The following is a 21,264-nucleotide window of genomic DNA, read 5'->3' on the forward strand; positions in this document are numbered from 1 at the left end:
AGCCCTTGTTTCAGATTAGGCTTTGCAGACTGCTCAGGCTAATCTTGGAAGAAACTTAATTTACATGCATTAAGCCCTAAATATTCCCAGAACGAGGCCCATATATTTTGTGAGTTTTTGTCGTGTATTAAGATAATGCCCCTACGCCACGCCTAGCGTAGCAACGCCCCGCCCCGCCCCAAGTTCTGTATAACTGCATGTTGACCTCTGATCTTGGTTAGTTAGTTGTTAGCCATTGATTGCTTCTATCGTTTTATCTTCATAAAGTAGCCACTGAAATTATATACGTTACACTTCGTTTGTGTACCCAAACACAACAATTTAAAACCTTTGTCATCAATTGTGCCTTGTCTTTTGGATCCCCAACAAATCATAAATATTTACATTTTTAGCTCACCTGAGCTGTTGGTGAGCTATTGTGATCGCCTTTTGTCCGTCGTGCGTCGTGCGGCGTCAACATTTGCCTTGTGAACAATCCAGAGGCCACATTTATTGTCCGATCTTCATGAAACTTAGTCAGAACATTTGTCCCATTGATACCTTGACTGAGTTCGAAACTGGGTTATGCTGGGTCAAAAACTAGGTCACTAGGTCAAACAAATAAAAACCTTGTGAACACTGTAGAAGTCACATTTGATGCCCAATCTTCATGTAACTTTGTCAAAATGTTTTTCTAAATAATATGTTGGTTGAGTTCAAAAATGGTTCCGGTTCTTTGAAAAACATTGCCGCCAGGGGGCGTGGCAGTATTCCTTATATGGCTATAGAGAAACCTTGTGAACACTCTAGAAGTCACAATTTTTGCCCAATCATCATGAAACTTGGACAAAACATTGGTTTTATTGATATCTCGGACGAGTTCGAAAATGGTCCAGATCGATGAAAATACATGGCCGCTAGGAGTCGGGGCACTTTTCTCTATATGCATATAGTGAAAACATGTAAACACTCTAGAAGTCACATTTTTGGTCCAATCTACATGAAATTTGGTCAGAACATGTGTTTTCTGGATATGACAGTTGAGTTTGAAAATGGTCCAGATCGGTGGAAAAACATAGCCACCAGGGGGTGGGGCAGTTTTCTCAATATGTATATAGTGAAAGCATTTGAACAGTCAAGTTGTGATAAGCCATACTGTTAAAGAAAGATAACTTGTACATACTTTCTAATAGTTAACTAATAGTTAACTCTCTTGTATAAACCTGGGACTTCTTTCATAAAATGTGGTGTACATAAAGACAGTAGTTTGCATGCAATTTAATAAACCTATGTCATAAAATAACTGTACATGTACTAATGCACTGTTGAGCCTTATCTTTGATCTTTACTGATAAGCCAATCTAACCTACTGTGTTTTGGTGTATTTAGCAGACTACTGCGCTATGAAACTGTTTCCATGGCAACCTTGTTATTTGGCATTTTCTAAATTAGAAAGACTCTTTTGATTGAAATAACTTTTGTAAATTCTGCTTATTTTTTTCATTTGAGTCACTGGAGTTTTCCACTCTCCATAAATTGTGTTCTTTAGATTAAGTTAGACTTATTTTTTATAAACAAAATTTTTTAAGCAACTTCTAGACTAACAGTAACTAATATTTATATCAGTTTTTTGACAGATTGTGAACTTTTTACATTCAGTAAGGTATTTAATTGCTGTATTTGTTCATTTTTAATGATGCATAGATTCTTTAGACTAAAGTTAGTTATTTTCATTAAAGCTGCTTTGGTTTTCACTTATAGATTAATTCTTTGAGTGTATTCAGGCGTATCTGACTGAACGCCTGTAGTTAATTGAATTACAACCAGTAAGTGTGTTAGAAATAAGCGTTCTTTATTTAGACTCGATAATTATTTCCGTATTACATAAGTGCTCACACAGTTACATAACTAGTAACCGTCCCGTGACCGGTTCACTTGCGTAAGCGAACGAGACCGCACTACCACAGTTGTTTATAGTAAAACATTGTGATTACTTTTAGTCACATTTTTAGTTCCATCTGAATGACACTTGCTGATCTTCACACATGGTGACTTTCTTTATGAGCATAATATTTTTTGCTCATGGTGAACTTTTGTGATCACCTTTTGTCAATTGTCTGTCTTCCGTTGTACGTCATGAATATTTGCCTTGTTAACACTGTAGAGGCCACATTTATTGTTGGATCTTCATGAAACTTTTTCAGAAGATTTGTCCCAATAATATCTTGGACGAGTTAAAAAATGGTTCCAGTTGAAAAACATTTCTGCCATGGGGCCATTTGTTGTTCATTCTTCATGAAACTTGGTTAGAACATTTGTTCTATTGATATCTTGGGCTGCAAAGAACAGGTCATTCTTTTAATCTCAGGTGAGCGGCTTTGGACCTTTCAGGCCCTCTTGTTTATTATCTGTTTAGTTTTTTTTATGAAAATGCATTGAATTCAATTTTGAAACAAAAGGATGAAACATTAAACACATTAGTTGTGAACAGAAAAAAATATAGGTCAACTTTACGTTGTTGCGCTTGTTTGCGCTCTTGGTCATAACTTGATTTCTTATGTGTTTTAAATTTCATCAAATAATTTTGAGCATGTTTAAAATACCGTTTTTATCGTTTCGACTGCAAAAAGTATGTTTTTCACAACAAGAGCCTTTTTATCAAGTTTGGCTATGCTCGATTTGTGCAAAGTCCGTGTCAAAATTGTGAAATAGCAACCATGGCCTCTCACTTAAAATTAAAAAAAGCACTGACTATATTGTCAATGCAGGGCCGTACCCAGGATTTTTTTACTGGGGGGGGGGGGGGGCCAACCGGGGAGGGTTTGGGAGGGGTCCCCCCCCCTCCCTATATATATACTTTTTTAATTTGGCACTTTGCAAGGTGAATTTTGATGCTTATAAAAACCGTATTTTGTGATACGAATTAATTGAATATAACAAGTAAATCAGCTCATTTCGGAAGTCTTAAGCTTTAAACATTGGTGTGAATGCACAACAATATTAAAAGCTTTAGATTTCCGAAACTTACAGGTTTAAACTGACGATAATCCACATTAACGCTCGTATTGCTTCCACCATTTTTTTCACAAATCAATAACGTCACACGTTTTTTTAATTCTGATTTTTTTGGGAAAGACCTTGCCATTTTTGAGGAAAAAAATTGCGCGAAACGCCTAATTTTGAGGGGAAATAATGAAAGTCTTAAATAATCAATTTAACATATTTTACTGTTTTCAAGCAAATTCAAGGAAAGAGATAATTTAATTATACAATATTTTTCTACACTGGATTAGGTTAACTTATATGAGATCAATTTGTTGCTTCAATCTTCATTTTTTTACCAATGAGCCATTAATAGGTTGATATTACTCAATTCTCAGTACTCAATTATTTTAAATACTGAATTTTGCCAAATTCTTATCTATTGTTCGGCAAATTTATGAATCTGCTTTTCTTTTAAACAAACATGTTAACTATCTCATCGTAGTCTTTTTCAGTGATTTCCTTTCAAAAATTATCAATACTCAGTTTTAATAACTTAGTCAGTGTTTTTGTTCCGGTTCAAGTTCAGGGCCCTATTCTCAATGCAAAAAGTATATATTGGGACCTTAAAATTCCCAATTAAAGGTTTCCAAAAAAAACACCAATTAATCTTTTAGAAGGGAAAAATACGTCTAGGGCCTTCTCAAAGAAGGAAAAAACCTGCGTCGGCAATTATCAGACCATAGTCTACGACCTCCTGTAGCAGTTGCTTCCATTCGCTGCACTTATCAAAATACATGTTACATCAACCATTGATAGATGAAGCATTCATGATCACAATGGGGGACTGATCGGGGATGTGTGTACAAGGCGATAAGAAAAATTGCCAAGGAGCTTATCTCGATTTGCGAGCGTTAATCCCCTTGTTTATCAGGGACAATAAAACATAGCTGCTCTTTTGTTTTGAGGGAAAGTGTACTGTGGGCCCTTGCACGAGAGAAAAAATTGCAGTGGGCCGATTATTTAAAAAAATCATAGTTCGACAGCCAGCTGGGGGGGCCCGGACCCCTGGGCCCATGGCCTGGGTACGGGCCTGCAATGCTGCATTGTAAATGGTTTGTTCATGTAAAGCTGTTGCACATCTTGTTTGACACATTTTTTTTCCGAAAAATGGTCGTGACTTTGAGAATCTGCAGAAGGCTCTAGCCCCTGATGAGCTGTCAGCGACCTTGAGCTGTATGACCCTGCCACAGCGCCACCAGTACCTGGAGAAGGCCTTCGAGGACACGACCGAGGTCTACAGTCGGGTCATAGAGCGCCTCAACATGTGCTGACTGACATTGGCTGAATGAAATTGGGAGTGCTGGGCGTAGAACATTTCTGAATAATTGTGCAATATTGAACAGATTATTTGAACCTCATTTTGGGAAATCTGGGCGTATTGCATGTGCGTTAAGTGTCGTCCCAGATAAGCCTGTGCACACAGTCTGCACAGGCTGCGCGCTAATCATGGACACACTCTTCACTAGATTTTCGCTAAGAATGGACTCCTTTCAGACAAAAAAGACCATTGAAGGGTAAAGTGTCTTCATGATAAGCCTTTCAAACTTCACAGGCTATTCTGGGACGACGCTTGACACACATAAATTAAACCCAGTTTTGTCGGCTACAGACTCATTCAGTGACCATTTCGTCCATATCTTAATCTCACATTACTCACTTCTGTCAACATTCTTTGTTCATGCTAAATTAAATCATGGTGGTAGACACAACATGTGTACAACATATTCACTTCCACTTAAAATGCTTATGTTATATAATTCTTTGTGGTTATGATGGTATTTTGATGATTTCTATTTAAACAATAATTTATGTTTCAACCCAGAAATCCCAATTTCATGATGCCTGGTGTGCCTGGAACTGCTAAAGCTTGTGGATTAGTTCATTGCTTTATGGTACTTGGTTTTCAGCATTTAGAACAGGAACCTAGTTTTGATTGGTGTCTTTGGTTACAGTTTTGTTTAATTGCGGTAATTTGATGGTGTAGAATAAATGATGTTGATTGCTAACTGAAAGTGCTTATAACTGAGAGATTGTTTGTGATTTCAGTTTATGTAACAGTACTTATACGTTTGAATTTTCGGCCTTTGTTAAAAAAGGTTGTACATGTCTCCACACAATTTCGTCAAAGCTGGCTTTTGTGTTGTTATTTGGTAATGCAACATCAGAAAGTATTTTAGCTCACTATGGAGCACAGTAATCGTCCTCCCTACCCTCCCCCATCTCCTATCCTATACCATAACTATCTCTCTGGTCTCTCAGTTTGTCTATGTGGTGGTATCTGGCTCTATGTCTGGTCGTTCTAGTCTATGCTATCGCTGAGAGAGAGGAGAGAGAGAGAAGAGCGAGAGAGAGAGAAGCGAGAGCGAGAGAAGCGAGAGAGAGAGGAGAGAGAGAGAAGGCGAGAGCGAGATAAGAGAGAGAGAGAGGAGAGAGAGAGATGAGAAGATACGAGCAGGAGAGAAGATCTCGCTTATCTCTCTTCTTCTATCGCTATAGGAAGATATATCTATCTCTCTCTCTATGCTCTCATCTCTCTCTCTCTCTCTCTCTCTCTCTCTCTCCTCTCTCTCTCTCTCTCTCCCCATTTTCTCTTCGCTTGCTCTCTCTTGTTCCTACCCTAATTTTGACACTGGCAGACATTCGTTCGTACGTTATTTTGACAATCCGGACATTCGTTACTGCATTAAATTGACACCCGGACATGGGTATAATTTTGTAACGCAACAGCCCCGTGATGATGTAAGAAAATAATAGAAATATATTTAACCGTATAACATAAATACAATGTTATATAATGTTAAATAAAATATTACAAATTTAGTTACATCAGTAGAGTGATATAAATCAATTAGTTATTTATCCATATAACATATTGTTTATTCATATAACATAAATATTACGTTATTACACTATGATCGAAATTTAGTTACAGATAATATTAATAATGTGATAGGAATTTATAAGTAAATTTAGTTATCATAATTGTATTTCAGAAATTATCGAGAGATGTTTTTATAGTATAACAAAATCATATGTGCATTTTCAGCAATTAAATAGATGTTTTAGTAATGTAAGAAAGTGTTAAAAGTTCATTTACATTAATATTAATAAATAAAATAACTTATAATTATTGATACATCTTATATCCTAATAATTAGAGTTATGTAAAGAAAATATTTGAATGTTTGAAACTACAATAGCATAAATGAAGTTGGAAATTTATTAATAAATCTGTGTGATATATTGGTCATGATTATAGAATTTGAAAATTATTATTATTTGTTGACATGTAAATAATATAAGAGTAAACATAAAAAGGAACTTTAATTAAGATTTCTCGCAAGTTAAAACCAGACATACCTTAACATTCATAGATCAACAATTTGAAAGGTCAAAGATGAGATACTCTGGACGAATGAATCTGTTATTCATCGATGTGTATTTAACAAGGTGTTCAAGTTGATAAAATGGTCAAAAGTACTGCGGGAATTCTAATCTTATTAAAATATCTCTTACATCCATTGAACTGTGATCTTATTATCACCAGAAGTGCAATCTGTGTTGGCAATAAAAAAACATCCACGGAAATGGTCACGCGAGTCAAATCGGATGTCTAAAAGGAATTTCCGGTAAATGGGTAAACGCGTGAATACTTTAGCGGTCAGCCAATCGGCAATTAAAAAGTAGTAAGAAAACCCTTTGACCAAGCCAGTTAGAAATTAACGAGTATTCAGTAAAACGCTTTGACCAATAAAATATGTTATAAGGAATATTGTTATTTTATGTTTATGTGTATTTCGGTATAAACCGATATGTTTTGTGTAGAAAGGACATTCTGCGATTAGATTCGAATGAAACATTGACACTTATAAATAAAATTTTAGAATTGATGTTAGAAAATATTTTAATAGAAAAATAAAAGAAATAGTTAGAAATTATTCAGAGACATATCTTGTTTATAAGTGCGTTTGACATTCAATTAAGCTAAAATTGTATGAATGCCATTAAACATGAGAACCGCCTAAAAAATTATATCTTGTTCTTTAACTTGTCACTGTGACCAAAGACCTGTATATATAGGTCTTTGCTGTGATGTTATGCAAAAGAAAGTGCAGGAATGAAGTTCATATTAAAATTTATAGACATATTTACACATTGACAAAAGAACGAAGGTCCGTCTGTATCAAAAATTTTCCTTTTTGCGTTGATCCATTGACACATTACAACCGAATGACACCATAAAGCCTGGCAGATGATTGCATAAAGTCCGTGAAGCTTTTGCTTGATTTGGGTACATAGGTACGTAAACGTGACTACGCTAGATAATTAATGCAAACTCAGGCTGTCACCATATCAACTACGCCAGGTTCTAAAGACCAAAATTGTTCATATTAATCATTAAACTTTTAAACACACCACACTAAAGTACGTAAACAACGACAACGCGTATCAAACTTAAACTTGCAGGTTAATGTAATCTGTTTATCTTACATCGCGTGTCCTTTTTAGCTTACCTGATTGCTCAGGTGAGCTTTTGTGACCGGTCTTTGTCCGCCGTCCGTCCGTTCACATTTGGTTTGTAAACACTCTAGCATTCTCAATTCTCAAGCATTCTTTATGAAAGTTGCTGAAAGATCTCAGTCAAGTTTGATAATGAGCAAAATCACATAATTAATGCCATAGTTATTGCCCTTAGGTTGTCCAAATTTTCATTATATTATACAAAATCCTTGTAAACAATCTAGAGGTCACAATTTTGTTTCAGATTTTATGAATCTTGGTCAAAATATTTATTTTTGTAAGCAAAGTTTGATGTTTGGTAATGGAGGTCAACTCAAAGTATAGGTCACCAGGTCAAATCTTACAAAAACAAAAACACCCCATACGCCAGAGTTTTGGTTCAATAATGATGAAACTTGACCAGGATGTTTGTCTGGACAATATCTAGGTCGAGTGTGACGTTAGGTAAAGATTGAATGAACCGACTCCTCTCAGGTGAGCGAACAAGGGCAATCTTGGCCCTCTTGTTGCGATAAGGCGGATAGTCATTCGAGGTCCGCTTACACACGCGTTAAGTACACGCCACTGAGCTGTATTTTGTAATTTTAAATGCTTTCGATTTCGAAAAGTTGTGTTGAATTACATCCTGGTATACACCCCTTTGAAGGTTTTTTGTAATTTAAAATGTTTAAGAATAAATTACACAAAGCATGGAAGCCGTTTACGGTGGGATTTTGTACTTGTGCATTTCTTTTTTATGTCGTGGTGGTGGTGTCGCGGATTAACACGGAACACCTGTGGAGCTTAACAAACCCAAGAAGGATTTGGGACCCAGTCGACTTGAAGGCAGATGGACAAGCATCTTCCGATCAGAGAGTAGAATCCATACACACAGTCAGGGATCGCATTCGACAGGTACTGATTCATGGAAACGGCAGTTATAATGTGCACCCAGATCTACAGAACAAGGAGTCTTTCTCGCAGTATGGGCAAGATAAGTACCTTAGCAACCATTTTGGGTCGAAAAGAAATGGGTTTTTTGTTGAAATCGGAGCGTATGACGGACAGTCTCTATCAAACACATTACTTCTTGAAATGAAGAACAAATGGACGGGACTTTTGATTGAAGCCAATCCCCACATGTTTTCTTACATAGCTTCTGTAAACAGAAACTGTTATGCTATCAACTGTTGTCTTGGATACACGAATACGTCCTTGACGTTTACACTTTCCGGTATGCTTTCCAGTGCAGATGCTGTCATGACTGCACAGCACAGGAATAGAATAAACAGCGAAAGAAACAACAATGACAAAACGTACAACAAAACCGTTACCGTTCAATGTTACAGCCTCTTGGACATTCTGAACGTGATTGGAACCAGAAATGTGGATTACTTCTCACTGGATGTTGAAGGCGCGGAATTGTACATCCAGGAGTCCATAGACTGGAACCAAATTGACATTGATGTCTTCACCATAGAAACGGATCAGCACAGAGACAAAATAATGGCGTTCATGAAAGACCACGGATATAGGTGGCTAACACACTTAATTGGAGATGATATTTTTATTAAAGAACGCCAATAAGACGCTACATGACCGATACTTTGGCAAAGCATGAATATTGTTTGCACGCTTCAGTAGGTCACGCGTAGTATTGCACGTGAATTACATTTAATAAGACGGACAGAGTCATTTGAAAGTCAATTACAAAGGTGTTATCACATGATTCCGCTAATTTTAAGTATATGTTTTTAATAAAAACTCAAAGAGCAAATTTGATTCATGCATATTATTTTGGTATAACTACTCTCAATTGTGTTGTTCGTTGCAAGTGTTGTTGGTTTTATAAATATTTTAGTCAGGAGTGTTTTATGGGCCTTGCGTGTAGTTATGTGTATTAAATGCTCTTTTGAAAAAATAAAATCGATCTGATAAATGCTATTTGCACGTCTGTATTTTTGATGTTCAAGTTTATAGTTTATTCGTTTATTTTCAATTGAATTTATCGTTAGTATTGGTGGGACCCGGCGCTCTGCAATACGACGTTGGGCGACTGTACAAGGGTTTCGATAAGGGTTTTAAACATGAGAATAAAATGGTTTTATCTCTGGATGCCCCTGGGTGAGTCACGATGCCTTGAATGTGATCGAGATATAGATGAATATGATCTAATGTATTTTCTGTTTGCACTGCTTTTTGTGTTTGAGTAGCTCATCATCTGTTTTTGTTATGTTCACGACGAAATGATTTTATCACATAACATATGCTGTTAAATTTAAAACGAATGAAAGTAAAGAAGAACTATGGCTTCAATGTTGTTTTACTGCAGGTAGGGAAACTATGATATTTATTTTCGGACGAACGAATTGATGGCGAAAATAACATGCAAGAAAGTCTATCTGCCAAGTGTCTGCGGAAATGACTGTCGACGAAATCGATCCAGATTTGTTTGACCATTACAACCAGTTCGAAGCAAAAATTATAGCCCATGTAAACAAGTTTGGTGATATACACTCGAATTTTCGTTTATCTTAGAAATGGTCACGTTCAAAATTTTGATAATACAAACATAGTAGCTGTGTGTTATGTTCAAATACATGTCAAACATAAAACTATATGAGAAACTCGATCTGTCCCTTAAAAGTCACATTTTTTGCCTAATCATCATGAAATTTTGTCAAAACATTAGGTATGTGGATGTCTCGGACGAATTTGAAAATGAAAATAAGTGAAAAAAAAACATGGGCCCCAGGTGGTGGGGCAGTTTTCTTTATATGAATAAAGTGAAAACATGTGAACAGTATAGAAGACACATTATCTTCATGAAATTTGGACATAGCTTGGAAGAGTTCAAAAATGGTTCAGGTCTGTTAAAAAAAACATGGCCGCCAGGGGGCCTTTTGTTGTTCATTCTTCATGAAACTTGGTTAGAACATTATTGTGTTTCATTGATATCTTGGGCTGCAAAGAACAGGTCTTTTTTTATCTCAGGTGAGCGACTTTGGGCCTTTCAGGCCCTCTTGTTTAGTATGTGAGTCTACTTACATGCCTTACAGATGAAGTGTGTTTTTTGTTCCGGTCCAATGATTTCTAGACGCTGAACTTCTAAATGTTCCGGACGTTTTTTGCAAAATGCTTTCTCATATGTAGCTGATTTTTGTTATGTGAATTACCTATATACCCAGAGAGAAATTGTGAGGTTTGTTCCACTCCATTCATTTTGTGCAAAGTTATGGACCTTTAACTACGTAATTTTCTGTTTTCTGGAGATTTTGTATGCAATGTTCTCAGATATTAAGCTGATTTTTGGTATGGGAGTCTACCTCCATTACCTACAGATGAAGTGTGAATTTCTGGCTAAGTTATGGGCCTTGGACTTAAAAAACACAGTTTATTTCAAGATTGTTTTTTTATTCCAACCTCACATAATAGTGTGTCCTTATTACTACATAAAAGGATTTTAATGAGAAATACAAATGTTTGTTTTAAATATACCTAAAGAAAACAAAATAATTGTTTTTATAGAATGATTGTTTTATCCAACTTCTTCAAAGATGCATATAAGATACAAACAATAGTGTTTTTTTACATCAAAGGGCACGACTTTTTTGTGGACATTTCAAAAGGTAGGGCATTTGAATCTAGTGGCTTATAATTGAATAAGCAAAGACGTTCAATGTAATGATTAAGGATTTGTTTCCATCCCTTTTATAAAGTAATTATTGAAAATGTAACATTAAATGTATATTTCGGACCATAGTGAAATTACAAGAATTGTATCTGTTTCAAAATGTACACAATTCCTAAAATAAAAATTTATATTGCCCATTGATGTTGTTTTGATATGAATGTTCTGATAAAAATTGAATCTCATATGACTCATAGTCACACTGACAAATACCCATATATTTTTGTAATTTGATGGAAATTCAACCAATGATTTGATTGTATCTTGTATATACAGGACTGGACATACTGTAATATCAATGGGCCTTAAGAAATTATATCGAACATTCAATTGATCATTCTGTAGCCAGCAAGACTACTTTGTATTTTATAAAATATGTCTTCAGGCCAAATATCGGAAAATTAATTTCATTTATGTTTGAGTTTATTTGATGTGGAAAGGTATGGCATTTATTGTTTATCTTACGTTTACAAGCAGCGCCATCCTAGTTTTAGCAAATAACAATATAAAATACTTTAGTTAATTTAAGTATTATTTCAACTGCCAACCTGGTATTTTATTCGAAGCTAAACTAAAATATATGCCTTTTGTTGAATAGACATGCAAACAGTTCATTAACAATCATTGCGAACAATAATAAAATTAAAAATCTGTTTGATTTTAATACATAAACGAAATATCTTGTTCCAAAATCTTGAAAAATTATATTTAGGTTTAAACAAAATATTTGCATTCATAAACTCAAGGTACAGTGTTTTTCTGGAAAAAAGTTTGCAAGTCAGCTTATGAAGGAACAAAACCCAGGTTCTTGACCAAAACTGGCAAGAAGTAAACAAGGTTTGATTTACATGTCAGTGGATATGTTTAAAATCAAATTTATATGCATATTCTGCTTATAAATGTTAAACAAGACACTAATTAACTAACAGAATTTCGACTATTAATTTAAAATCATTTTAACCAAGACAGTTAATTTAAAATGGGTTATTGGTTTACCCAATCAATTAGTATTTTACAAACAATTTTTCTAAAAGTCTGTAATATAACCCATCCACATGACACTGTAAAGGCTTAATTAATCATATCTGTCACTGAATGGATTCCTGGTATGTCTGAAACTGATCAATATTGAAACATTTACATTATATTTTAGCAAAATTCTATTACTATGTATTTATATTCTACATCTATGTATTTGTAATCTTTTCCCGGTAAGTGCCAGATCCAGACGAAACTTATGCAAAATATAATTACAGTGGAACCCATCTACACTGAACTCCCCTGGGACGGAGAGAAAATTCCGGTTTTGAGAGGATTCCGGTTTAGAGGGAAAATTGCCTATTTTACTTCCAGAAGGTCAATTACATAGCCTTATGTGGAAGAACACACTTTTAGCAAATTTATTTACCAGATATCGGCAATGACTTAGCCTTTACAATACAGAACCAGTCTCATACAAGTTTGTTGATCTTTTCAAATTTCATCTCATTGTTAAATCAACGTTTGTTGGGTGAAGAGTTGTTTTCCCAATGAGACATTTACAAAGATTTGTTTGCACAATATCCCCGATCATCGAATTTCCTATCCCATATTTCTCTGACAGCATCTTGAATGTAGGTTTAGGAAACCTCTCTGACTCTTTGATCGGTTTGATTTTGTCTTCTAGAGACATTTCCACGTGCCTTGGCTTAGAGGGAGGTTCAGATATTTTTAGTCTTCGTTACCTTAATTGCAAACTTGAACATCCAAATAAATATCTTAATGCAACTGCTTCAAGAACTCTGCAAATCACCATTTTATATGGCACTAAATTAGCAATTGTAATTAACAATTCAAAGTTAAATAGCATTAAGCTTATTAAAATATAGCACGGCTTCCTAAATCAAAAAACAAAACACGCTAAAGAACCCTATGTTTGTTTTCAGTAATTATAATCAGTATTATCACTTCTATTGATTGATATGTACATCACAAGTCAAGTCTCTTTAAATTGTTTTGCGATTTTTACAGGTTGCAAAATTTTCGACCATCTTTATTAATTTCATGCGCCCCTTTAATCCGCTATTCACAAGTTTTTTACTCTAGGTCTTATGTGCAATTAGAGAGGTAAAATTACATATGGAATGACCCATTTTGATCCAAAGAATGACCAGTATTTGGAATTGAAGGGATTCCTGTATTTTACGCATGGTTTTAAAGGGGAAAAATGGGACCGGACAATTTGTCCGTTTTAGAGAGGATGACGGTATAGAGAGGATCTGGTTTAGAGGGTTTCCACTGTATTTCATTTTTATGCCCCCGGATCGAATGATCGGGGTTATACTGTTTTTGGCCTGTCTGTCTTTCTGTCATTGTATGTGTGTGTCTGTCCCAAAACTTTAAGGTTGGTCATAACTTTTGCAATATATCAGATAGCAACTTGATATTTGGCATGCATGTGTATCTCATGGAGCTGCACATTTTAAGTGGTGAAAGGTCAAGATCAAGATCATCCTTCAAGGTCAAAGATCATTTTGCATCTGAAATAGCTGCCGTGCTGCTTCATAGCGCAGTAGGGGGCATTGTGTTTCACAAACACAGCTCTTGTTGCCTTTAACATAAATTTACAAAGTATATCACATGACATTATGTTTTTTAAATGCATGCAGTTTTGAATCTATGCATGAATTAAATGTTTAAATTCAACGTAAATGTTTTATAAACAAATATGTTTAACCCAAGGAGGGTGGCATATAGCAGTTGCACCATCCGTCCAGCATTCTGTTTTCCAGAAGTGTTTTAAAATTTTCAGAAATTGTGCTGATTTTTGGTATGTGAGTCAACCTACATGACCTACAGATAAAGTGTGGGTTTCTTTTCAGTCCATTGTTTTTATGCTCCCCGAAAATTTTCGGGGAGCATATAGTTGCCAGTTTGTCCTTCCTTCCTTACTTCCTTCCTTCCGTCACACTTTTGTTACAGTTTCTTATAGCGTCTTCAATAATTTACCGATCTCTTACATATTTGGCATGTTTGTACCTTGCACGGACCTCTAGCTTTTGATGAGGTTAGAGGTTACTGGGGTCAAGGTCACTGAGGTTAATAATAGATTTTCCCTCACACTTTTGTTTTAGTTTCTCATAGCGCCTTCAATATTTAACCAATCTCTACATATTTGGCATGTAGGTATCTTGCATGGACCTCTTCTTTTTGACGAGGTTTGGGGTCACAGGGGTCAAGGTCACCAAGGCTTATAAAAGATAATCTCAAGGTCAAACAAACGGAGCATTCATCGTTTTCAACGATACTTGTTTGGCAAAGTAATTGGTCTGGGACTCAGAAATGTTCTCTAAAATAAACGTTTTCAGGAGGGTTTTTGATATCTGGGTCTACTTACACGGCCTACAGATGAAGTGTGAAATTCGTTCCGGTCCATTTATTTTTGGCAAAGTTTTGGGCCTTGGACTGAGAAATTTTCTCTATACTTATCATTTTCAAGAGGTTTTTTTACCCAACGCTTTCAGATATTGAGCTGATTTTTGGTATGTGAGTCAACCTATTTGCCTTCAGATGAATTTTGTTCTGTTATGAGCCTTGGAATTACACATTTTCTCAATAATAACTGTTTTCCAGACGTTTTTTTTACCTTGACCTTTGAGTGACCTTGACTCTCAAGGTCCAATTAATAAATTTTGCTTAAATTGCCATAACTTCTATATTTATGATCACATTTGATTCATACTTTGACAAAACAACACTTACCTGACATGCCACATTGGACTACACCCAAACCATCCCCCACGCCCCACCCCAGAATCCCCCCCTTTTTTTCTTATTTTTGAAAGATCATCTATTAAATGACCACACAGCCACATTATACCCCCCTTTCCATGATGGCTTACGTTATACTGTCAAGCACTCGAATAGTCGAGCGCGCTGTCCTCTGACAGCTCTTGTTATACCCTCCCCCCCCCACAAACAAAGTTTAGGGGGTATATAGCAGTGAGCTTGTTTGTCGGTCTGTATGTCGGTCCGTATTAAGTATCCGCTCTCTAATTCAAGTTGTTTTCATCCGAGCTTCACCAAACTTGGTCAGAAGTTGTATCTAGATGATGTCTATGCCAAGTTCAAACATGGGTCATGGCAGGCCAAAAAGTAGGTCATGGGGTCACTAGATGCGTTTTAATCATTAAGCATGGTATCCGATCTTCACCAAACTTGGTCAGAAGTTGAATCAAGATGATTTCTAGGTCAAGTTTGAATATGGGTCATTCCAGGTCAAAAACTAGGTCATTGGGTCACTTAGTGCGTTTTAAACAATAGCATGTTTTTCGCTCTCTAATTCAATTAGTTTTCATCCAATATCTTCACCAAACTTGGTCAGAAGTTTTATCTAGATGATCTCTACGCCAAGTTTGAACATGGGCCATGCTGGGCTAAAAACTAGGTCACGGGGTCACTTTGTGCGTTTTTTCAGCATGGTGTGTGCTCTCTAATTCAAGTAGTTTTCATCCGATGGTTAGAAGTTTTATCTAGATGATCTTAAGGCAAAGTTCGAACATGGGCCATGCCAGATCAAAAATTAGGTCACGGGGTCACTTAGTACGTTTTACACATTCAGCATGGTTTCCGCTCTCTAATTCAAGTAGTTTTCATCCGATCTTCACCACACTTGGTCAAAAGTTGTATCTAGATGATGTGTAGGTCGAGTTCGAACATGGGCCATGCCGGGTCAAAAACTAAGTCATGTGGTCACTTAGTGCGTTTTAAACATTGAGCATGGTGTCCCCTGTTTTTTTGTTAGGACAATGTGCAAAATATTCTGTGTCAATGCGGCATATGGGGGTATTCGTCACGTCTGTGACAAAGCTCTAGTTTAATTCACCTAACTTGTCTAATGATCAGAATCGGTATATAAACTTTTACAGACCCGTCAGAAGATTTCCAGAGACTTCGAGACGCAGGAACTGCATGGCTCTGAAGTCTTTCAAACCGTACAAACTTCGCAAGGGTTTTGATGAGGACATGGTTAGGGATGCACGCACGAAACTGAAGCTCAACAGGGTACGTTCACCTCTTATTGCAACTCTAAATTAACCCTTTACCACTTAGATACGTATGTTGACACATTTGTAGTCACTTATAAAGTTTGATTCAAATAAAGACTGTTCTTGCTTTATTCTAGTTTTAAAGGCTTCATGTCCAATTTTTAGATACTGATGAGCAGCAAACAACATTAAACCTGAACAGACTGCGAGTTACTCGCAGGCTGTTCTGGTTTTATGCTGTTTGCACAGGGAAAGGGTTAATTGAACAAGGATGAAATATAAAAAATTATTTGCTTTTATGTCGTGCCCACTTGCTTAAGTTGCCGATCATGACAGTTAAGGAGTCAGAGCATAGCCAAACAGTAGCTTTCATTGATCGATTGAGCTGGGCTTTGGGAAACCTGTGCTTAAAGCATATATGTGTGTAAAGTGTCATGCAAGACTAGCCTGTGCCGTTTGCACAGGCTAATAAGGGTCCACACTAATCGCTATAATGGTATTTTTAGCTCATTTGAGCACAATGTGCTTATGGTAAGCTTTTGTGATCGCCTTTTGTCCGTCGAGCGGCGTCAACATTTGCCTTGTTAACACTCTAGAGACCACATTCATTTTCCAATCTTCTTGAAACTTGGTCAGAAGATTTGTCTCAATGATATCTTGTACGAGTTCAAAAATGGTTTTGGTTGCTTGAAAAACATGGCCGCTAGGGGCGGGAATTTTTTCATAATATCATAAATATGGCTATAGTAAAACCTTGTTAACACTCTGGAGGCCACATTTATTTTCTGATCTTCATGAAATTTAGTCAGAACATTTGTCCCAATAATATCTTAGACGAGTTCGAAAATGATTCCGGCTGGTTGATAAACATGGCCCCTAGGGGGCGGGCGTGTTTCCTTATATGGCTATAGTAAAACCTTGTCATCACTCTAGAGGCCACATGTATTGTCCGATCAGCATGAAACTTGCTCAGAAGATTTGTCCCAATGATATTTTAAACGACTTAGAAAATGGTTCCAGTTGGTTGAAAAACATGGCCACCAGGGACTGGGCATTTTTCCTTATATTGCTATATATGGCTATAGTAAAACCTTGTTAACACTCTTGAACCACATTTATTGCCCGAATTTCTTGAAAGTTAGTCAGAAGATTTGTCCCAATGATATCTTGAAAATGGTTCTGGTTGCCTGGTTGAAAAACATGGCCGCAATTTGGCGGGGCATTTTTCCTTATATGGCTATAGTTAACCATGTTGTTAACACCTTAGAGGCCAAATTTATGACCCGTCTTCATGAAACTTTGTCAGAACATACGTCCCAATGACATCTTGATTGAGTTTGAAAATAATTCTGGCCTGTTGAAAAACATGGTCACCCAGGGGCGGGGGAATTTTTCCTTATATGGCTATAGTAAAACCTTCTTAACACTCTAGAGGCCACATTTATTGTCCCATCTTCATGAAACTTGGTTAGAGGATTTTTTAAATGCTATCTTGGATGAGTTTGAAAATGGTTTTGGTTGGTTGAAAAACATGGCCGCCAAGGGGCTGGGCACTTTTCCTTATATGGCTTTAGTAAAAACTTGTTAACACTCTAAAAGTCACATTTAATGTCCAATCTTCATGAAGCTTTGTCAGAATATTTGTATTAATGATATCTTGGATGATATGGAAAATGGTAAAGGTTGGTTAAAAAATATTGCCGACAGGGCGGGGCATTTTTCCTTATATGGCTTTAGTAAAAACTTCGCAAGGGTTTTGATGAGGACATGGTTAGGGATGCACGCACGAAACTGAAGCTCAACAGGGTACGTTCACCTCTTATTGCAACTCTAAATTAACCCTTTACCACTTAGATACGTATGTTGACACATTTGTAGTCACTTATAAAGTTTGATTCAAATAAAGACTGTTCTTGCTTTATTCTAGTTTTAAAGGCTTCATGTCCAATTTTTAGATACTGATGAGCAGCAAACAACATTAAACCTGAACAGACTGCGAGTTACTCGCAGGCTGTTCTGGTTTTATGCTGTTTGCACAGGGAAAGGGTTAATTGAACAAGGATGAAATATAAAAAATTATTTGCTTTTATGTCGTGCCCACTTGCTTAAGTTGCCGATCATGACAGTTAAGGAGTCAGAGCATAGCCAAACAGTAGCTTTCATTGATCGATTGAGCTGGGCTTTGGGAAACCTGTGCTTAAAGCATATATGTGTGTAAAGTGTCATGCAAGACTAGCCTGTGCCGTTTGCACAGGCTAATAAGGGTCCACACTAATCGCTATAATGGTATTTTTAGCTCATTTGAGCACAATGTGCTTATGGTAAGCTTTTGTGATCGCCTTTTGTCCGTCGAGCGGCGTCAACATTTGCCTTGTTAACACTCTAGAGACCACATTCATTTTCCAATCTTCTTGAAACTTGGTTAGAAGATTTGTCTCAATGATATCTTGTACGAGTTCAAAAATGGTTTTGGTTGCTTGAAAAACATGGCCGCTAGGGGCGGGAATTTTTTCATAATATCATAAATATGGCTATAGTAAAACCTTGTTAACACTCTGGAGGCCACATTTATTTTCTGATCTTCATGAAATTTAGTCAGAACATTTGTCCCAATAATATCTTAGACGAGTTCGAAAATGATTCCGGCTGGTTGATAAACATGGCCCCTAGGGGGCGGGCGTGTTTCCTTATATGGCTATAGTAAAACCTTGTCATCACTCTAGAGGCCACATGTATTGTCCGATCAGCATGAAACTTGCTCAGAAGATTTGTCCCAATGATATTTTAAACGACTTAGAAAATGGTTCCAGTTGGTTGAAAAACATGGCCACCAGGGACTGGGCATTTTTCCGTATATTGCTATATATGGCTATAGTAAAACCTTGTTAACACTCTTGAACCACATTTATTGCCCGAATTTCTTGAAAGTTAGTCAGAAGATTTGTCCCAATGATATCTTGAAAATGGTTCTGGTTGCCTGGTTGAAAAACATGGCCGCAATTTGGCGGGGCATTTTTCCTTATATGGCTATAGTTAACCATGTTGTTAACACCTTAGAGGCCAAATTTATGACCCGTCTTCATGAAACTTTGTCAGAACATACGTCCCAATGACATCTTGATTGAGTTTGAAAATAATTCTGGCCTGTTGAAAAACATGGTCACCCAGGGGCGGGGGAATTTTTCCTTATATGGCTATAGTAAAACCTTCTTAACACTCTAGAGGCCACATTTATTGTCCCATCTTCATGAAACTTGGTTAGAGGATTTTTTAAATGCTATCTTGGATGAGTTTGAAAATGGTTTTGGTTGGTTGAAAAACATGGCCGCCAAGGGGCTGGGCACTTTTCCTTATATGGCTTTAGTAAAAACTTGTTAACACTCTAAAAGTCACATTTAATGTCCAATCTTCATGAAGCTTTGTCAGAATATTTGTATTAATGATATCTTGGATGATTTGGAAAATGGTAAAGGTTGGTTAAAAAATATTGCCGACAGGGCGGGGCATTTTTCCTTATATGGCTTTAGTAAAAACTTGTTAACACTAAAAGTCATATTTATTGTCCAATCTTCATAACACTTGGTCAGAACATTTGTTTTTTTGATTTCTTGGATCAGTTTGAAAGTAGTTCCGGTCTGTTGAAAAAAAAAATGGTCGCCAGGGGTCTAGGAATTTATCCTAATATGGATATAGTAAAACCTGGTTAGCACTCTTAAAGTTACATGTATTCCCCCTCCAAATTTTTTTTATTTTTTTTACTTATATACCTATGTTGCCAGCTGGTATCGTGCTATTAACCTTTGATTAAATGTATATTTATGTAAATCACATTAAAATATAGCAATTTTAGGTGTTGAATGGTTGGTGAAAAGATCTTTTAAAATTCCCCTTTTCGCCCAAAACGACTCGAAATTCCCCCTCATGAGGAATGTGGGTGGCTTCCCCTAGCGGCAAGAGAGGGTCCTGCTTGGATGAGTTCGAAAATGGTTACGCTTGCTTGAAAAACATGGCTTCCAAGGGAAGGGGCATTTTCCTTATATGGCTATAGTAAAATCTTGTTATGCCCCCCTTCGAAGAAGAGGGGGTATATTGTTTTGCGCATGTCGGTCGGTCGGTCCGTCCACCAGATGGTGTCCGGATGATAACTCAAGAACGCTTAGGCGTAGGATCATGAAACTTCATAGGTACATTTATCATGACTGACAGATGACCCCTATTGATTTTCAGGTCACTAGGTCAAATGTCAAGGTCACAGTGACTCGAAATAGTAAAATGGTTTCCGGATGATAACTCAAGAATGCTTACGCCTAGGATCATGAAACTTCATAGGTACATTGAACATAACTGGCAGATGACCCCTATTGATTTTCAGATCACTAGGTCAAGGGTCAAGGTCATAGTGACTCGAAATAGTAAAATGGTTTCCGGATGATAACTCAAAAATGCTTACGCTTAGGATCATGAAACTTCATAGGTACATTGATCATGACTGGCAGATGATTCCTATTGATTTTCAGGTCACTAGGTCAAAGGTCATGGTCACAGTGACTCGAAACAGTAAAATGGTTTCCTGATGATAACTCAAGAATAATTAGGCCTAGGATCATAAAACTTCATAGGTACATTGATCATGACTGGCAGATAACCCCTACTGATTTTCAGGTCACTAGGTCAAAGGTCAAGGTCACATTGACAAAAAACGTGTTCACACAATGTCTGCCACTACAACTGACAGCCCATATGGGGGGCATGCATGTTTTACAAACAGCCCTTGTTTATCTTTTGCCTACGTTCGATCGCATTTATAGTTTTGTATTTAAGATTAATATGAACAGAGAAATAAACTTATGTAATATTATTATGAGTTTATCGGCGTATCTGACTAACCCAGCTTTTCACCTTAAATTAACTTTATCAACAGCTTATAACATCGTGGGGAAATTTACCGACAGTAGATCCGAATGAATTAATCCGAATATTTCATCAACTGGTTTGAGAGAATTACTCCAAAACAGTGGCCCT

The sequence above is a fragment of the Dreissena polymorpha genome, chromosome 4, assembly GCF_020536995.1.
Source record: "Dreissena polymorpha isolate Duluth1 chromosome 4, UMN_Dpol_1.0, whole genome shotgun sequence".
Taxonomy (NCBI): Eukaryota; Metazoa; Mollusca; class Bivalvia; order Myida; family Dreissenidae; genus Dreissena; species Dreissena polymorpha.